Raw genomic sequence first — 6,000 nt, forward strand, 5'->3', positions numbered from 1 at the left:
ATAATAATAATAATAATAATAATAATAATAATAATAATAATAATAACAACAACAACAGATTCTGACCTGGTTCCCAAGAAGGTATAGTCCCACGTCCTGGCTTCTGATGACTACAAAGTCCTTCTTAGGCTTCTGGCCTGGTTCTCAGGAAGTTGTAGTTGCCCCAATAGTGACAAAATGCAGCAGAACCACTTTACTGTTGCAGCCCCAAACTTGACCTTTTAACAAATAAAATTTTAAATAAGTTTTGCTTTGAAATCTATTTGAGAAAGAATTTTTTATCAAAATTTCTGCACACAACATTAAATTGTACAGCTTAACAAAAATTTCATCTTATTCCAAGGAATCACGCTCTATGGAATAAAGAGCAGGCTAAGATTTCATAATACACTTAATAGACTCAGATATCATTTTAATAGATTTTTAAAGAAGTTTAGAGTACCCAAGAATACAATGTCATTTGATTCTCCGGTCTTTAATATGTCAGTAGAACACTCACATATATGCACTGCTGCACTTTAAATGGATATGATCAAAACATAAACACTATTTAAAGGCTGGAGAAATTGCACAGTGTTTGAATTCACTGACTGTTCTTCCAGAGGTCCTGAGTTCAATTCCCAACAACCAAACGGTGGCTTACAACCATTTGCAGTGGGTTCAGATACCCTCTTCTGGTTGCTATGTATGAAGACAGCTGGAGTACGCTCATAAAAGTAAATATGTCTTAAACAAATGTTTCTTCAGTTTACAAAACGAAAACTTGAAGGAGCAACAGGTTTTGTTACTTAGATCCACTTTGGGACACAAAAATAACACATGAAAGCACTTGACATAGGCACATATGACAACTACATGAAGTCCTGGTTCATCCAGTGAAAACAGAAAAGCAAAGGCTAAACAGAAAGTTCATCTCCATCTCCTTAAGAAGTGACAAAGGCTTAGTAACAAACCAACCAGCCAGAATAGGACAAAAAAATCAACAACAACAATAACAACAACCACAGAAACACTATCCGGTTCATTTTCTGTTGGCCATCTCTTTCTGGGTATGGGGCTTTCCCTTAAGAGTGGTTTTGTACATAGTGAGACCCCCTTGGAGAAAACTAACTTTTCTTTTGTGAGCAGTTACTGGAGAAAGCATCTTGAACCAAACCAGGTCCTCTGCAAGAACAACCAAAGCTCTGAATGACTGAGCTGTTTCTCCAGCCCATATCTGCTAGTTTTTACAAATGACATTTTAAAACATACAAATGAAAGCTAACTGAAAGCTTGTGTTCCCCAAGCCCAAACTTTGAGACTTCACTTTTGGCCATTGCTACAATAAGCACAGGATACCCACTGCACACCTGGTGTTCTTCTTGTGTGCATCCATTTCAAATTCTAGCTTTCCCCTCATACTCCTAATCTGTATCATAGTGCCTGAAGAAGACTCGAATGTTTGCTTCTTCTAACCCTTAGTCAGCACAAGTCACTCTTATTTTCTATATCAAGGCTAGTCCCCCACTAGTAAACATCATCTGTTGGTTCTAGTTTCATTTCTGTGGCTGTTGTTAAAATATTGTGACAAAAAAAAATTACAAAAGGAGGGGCCTATCAGGTTTACAATTTCAGGTTACAACCCACCAAGGGATGTCAAGACAGCTAGTAAAATCCCACACACAAACAAAAGGAAGAGGGATTTGCTTTCTTGCAGAGAAGGAAGGAAGTAGGTAAGCTGGCAGGGAAGGCACCTCATGAAAGACCCCAGCTTCTGAGCAGACTGGTCTCCAAAGAAGCCAACAAGAGGTTCTAGCCATGGTTGTGGCCAGGTTACTGCTGCTCCCAAGCTTAAACTTTCCCAGTAGAAAAATGGAAAATGTATGCACTCTCAAAGCATTCTATACCCAGGACCCAAACCAACAACCTGCCTGGTGAGATCCATCTTCTCTGAAGGAGGACTAAGACACAGTAAGAAAGATGATTATTTCTTTCTGAGGTAAGGTTTTTCTGTGTAGTGCGGGCTGCCTACAACTCTTACTACAGACCAGGTTGGCCTAGATCAGATATCTGCTCGCCTCTGCCTCCTACCTTAAAGGCAGCAAGGATAGACTACTGTGTCTCACCGTGGGCAGAGCTTGAGTATATATTCACTTTTCCAAAGCCCCGCCTCCACAGTGTTGCATCTTTACTCCAACAAGGCCACACCTCCAGATAGTACCATACCCTGCCTCAAGCATAATTCAATCACCACAACGTACAAACAAACAAAAGCACACTTCTTGCCCAATACTGGTTTTCTATGGTAATGAGAAACAAAAGAGACCACTGAGAACAACTTTAAAATAATGAATGGGGAAAATCCGAAAGAAATAGACCAAAACATGGGATGTAGGATTGAAAGAAAGGGATGGTTATGTGTTCTTATAGTCAAGTCTCATTTTCCATAGAGGCATATTATTTGGGGTGCTTGTACCATGATCGTCCCTCATTGTCCTACGGTTATATAGAGTACAGCAACTTTACTACAACATAATTAAGAAAGTAGATCTGTAAAAACTGACTGGGTGACACAGTGGGTAAAAGGCTCTTGCTGCCAAGTTTGATTACCTGAGTACAGTCCCAAAGACCCACATGATAGAGGGAGAAAACAGACTTGCTCAGGTTGTTCTCTGACCTTCACACAGGTGTTGTGGCAGTTACACATACACACACACTCACACACACACATACACTACATGTAAGAAAACTTAATTTATAACTTTGTTTTGTATATATAGGTGTTTGTCTGCATGTACATCTGCACCTAGATGAATGCCTGGTGCTTGAGGAGGCTAGAAGAGGGCATTGGACCCACTGGGTACTAGAGTAGCAGATGTTTGTGAGCCAACATGTGGGTGGTGGGAATGAAACCCAGGTCCTCTGAAGAGTAGTCAGCGCTCTTAACTGATCTCTTCATGCCAATAAAACTTGTTTTTAAATAACTTGCTGTGTGCGATGCTTTCAAAACAACTTGCCATGTGTAATGCTTTCTTTAGTTATGTGCACTGCGGATTTGGTTCCCCTCTGCTGAATGTTCATGAGTTTCCATACCTCATCTGGTTGGGTATTTTGGAAAGTCACCTAAGGTGTTTCAGCCCTGAACCCACAGCAATTCACAAAAAAAAAAAAAAAAAAAAAAAAAAAAAAAAAAAAAAAAAAAAAAAAAAAAAAAAAAAAAAAAAAAAAAAAAAAAAAAAAAAAACGAACGAACAAACAAACAAGATAAAAGACCTGACTTCTCTCTGTCTCAGTCTTTCCCCCTGTAAAATCTAAGTTGTGAGGAAGTTGCAGCGAGCTGACCAGGGCTGAGGAGGAGGTGGCTCACTCCTCAGTACTCACTGATCAAGCAGTAAGATTTGAGTTCGATGCATTTCATTTTTGTTGTATCAGTGGATGTAATATAAGCAAACCCCAATTAGCTTTTCGATGAACTTTTATAAGTTCACTAGCATTGGTTCTTGGTACAAGCAGGTTTGATCAACAGAGGACACCCACAACAACCACCACCACAAGTGCAATGTGTCTGCGCTAGAGGGAGTTGCAGGCACAGGCAGGTAAAGCCTGAATTCTCTGCCAGCCAAGAAGCAGCCAACAGCAACTCCCAAGGTCTGAATATGCTTCGCCCAGGGAGTTGCACTATTTGGAGTTGTGGCCTTGTTAGATTAGATGTGTCACTGTGGGAATGGACTTTAAGACCCTCATCCTAGCTGCCTGGAAGTCAGTATTCTGTTAGCAGCCTTCAGATGAAGATATAAAACTCTCAGCTCCTCCTGCACTTTGACTGTCTGCCTGCTGGTATGCGCCTGGCTTAATGATAATGGACTGAACCTCTGAACCTGGAAGCCAACCCCAACAAAATGTTACCCTTATAGGAGTTGCCTGACTACAATATCTGCTCACAGCAGTCAAACGCTACCTAAGACAGAAGTTGGTACCAGGAACGGTGTATTGCTGTGATAGACCTGACCAAGCTTCTCTTTGGAGGAATGTGGATCTGGGGACTTTGGACTTGGAAAGCAGTGGAATGCTTCAAATGGGGCTTAATGGGCTATCTTAGTAGGAATATGGAAGACTTTGCTGCTGAGAGTGACCTGAATTATGCAGACCTGGCCCAAGAGGTTTCAATGGAGAAGAATTCAGTATGTAGCCTAGAGACTGTTTTTGTAGTATTTTGGTGAAGAACATGGCTACTTTTTACCCTAGTCTGAAAAGTCAGAATGAGACTAAGGTTTAGAGACTCAGATTAATTGCATTGACAAAGGAAGTCTCAGAAATGCCCATCAGAGAATTTGTTCTCTGCTTACATCTCATGAAAGCATTTGGAATATATATAACTAGCACAGAAAGGAAAAATATAAAATATATAGGTCAAGTATTAAAGGGGCACCAGGAATAGAAATCAGCTGAATCCTGACTTCAAGGCTATTAAAGTGAAATAAGGCAGTGATGAACTTGTGGCAAGCTCCCACACAGCTAAATTTAGATCCAGTATGGTGGTGCATTGCTTTAATCCCAGGAGAAAAAGCCAAGCAGATATCAGAGGTCAAGGTCAGCCAGAGACAGAGCAAGATCTAGGTAAAGAAAAGCTTAAATCCAGGCATGGTGGTACACACCTTTAATTCCAGGAGAAAAAGCCAAGCTGATCTCTGAGGTCAAAGTCAGCCAGAGACAGAGCAAGTTCTAGGTGAAGGAAAGAATAAATGCAGGCATGGCAGTACACATTTTTAATCCTAGGAGACAGACATCCAGACCTCTGAGTCAAGGTCAATCTCCAGGGCAAGATCCAGGACAGCCAAGCTCAAGCAGAGGAGTTGGAAAAGAGGAAGTGAGTGATATTGTAAGAGAACAAAGGAACCATGTTCCAGCTCCAGCAAGCAGCAGATCTTGTCAGCTTTGGCCATGTGGCTCTGGCTTTATACTAAAGAAGAGAAGGAGACTCCTCAATGGGTGCTGATGAGCTGGAGTTAGGAAATTAGTGGTGACTAGGAAGAGACCATACAAATGAAAGCTAACCGAAAGCATTGGAGTCCCCGAGCCTGGACATTTTGAGTCATCACTTTTCTCCCATTGCTCCAATAAGCACACAATACGAACAACACCCTTGCATGTTTCTTCTATGCATTCATTTCAAATTCAAACTTTTCCCTCATAGTCCTACTAATCTATATCATAGTGCCTGAAGAAGTCTTGCATGTTTGCTTCCTCTAACCCTTAATCAGCACAATTCACACTGATTTATCTGTACCAAGGCTAGTACCACACCAGTAAACACAATCTGTAGGTTCTAATTTCATTTCTGTGGCTCTTGTTAAAATATTCCAGCAAAACACAATTTCCAAGAGGAGGTATTTATCTAGTTTACAATTCCAGGTTACAACCCACCAAGGGATGTTAAGGCAGCTAGTGAAATTCCACACACAATCAAAAGCAAGATCGACTTGCTTTCTTTCTGGCAAGGAAGGAGGGTGGTAAGTAGGCAGTCAAGGCACCTCGTGAAAGACCCCAGCTTCTGAGCAGCCTAATCACCAAGGAAGGCTACCAGAGGTTCTAGCCATGGCTGTGATCCAAAGATTGGACAGACCCAGTAGAAAAAGGAAAACTATATGTACTCCCAGAATGTCCCATAACCAGAACCTGAATCATCAGCCTACCTGGTGAGCTGCATCTTCTCTGAAAGAGGACTAAGAGACATTAGAATGACGATTCTTTCTCTCCGAGATAGGGTTTTTCTGTGGAGTCCCAGCTGTCCTGGATCTCTCTCTACAGACCAGGTTGGCCTAGACCAGATATCCTCTCGCCTCTGCCTCTCAAGTCAAAGGCAGCCTGGAGAGACTACTGTGTCTCACCCTGGGCAGAGCTTGAGTATATATACATTACCCCAAAGCCCCGCCTCCACAGTGATGCAACTCTAATCCAACAAGGCCACACCTCCCAATAGGACCACACCTTGCTCCAAGCATAATTCAATCACCAAACAAA

The sequence above is a fragment of the Mus pahari genome, unplaced genomic scaffold (genome assembly GCF_900095145.1).
Source record: "Mus pahari unplaced genomic scaffold, PAHARI_EIJ_v1.1 scaffold_10936_1, whole genome shotgun sequence".
NCBI lineage: Eukaryota > Metazoa > Chordata > Mammalia > Rodentia > Muridae > Mus > Mus pahari.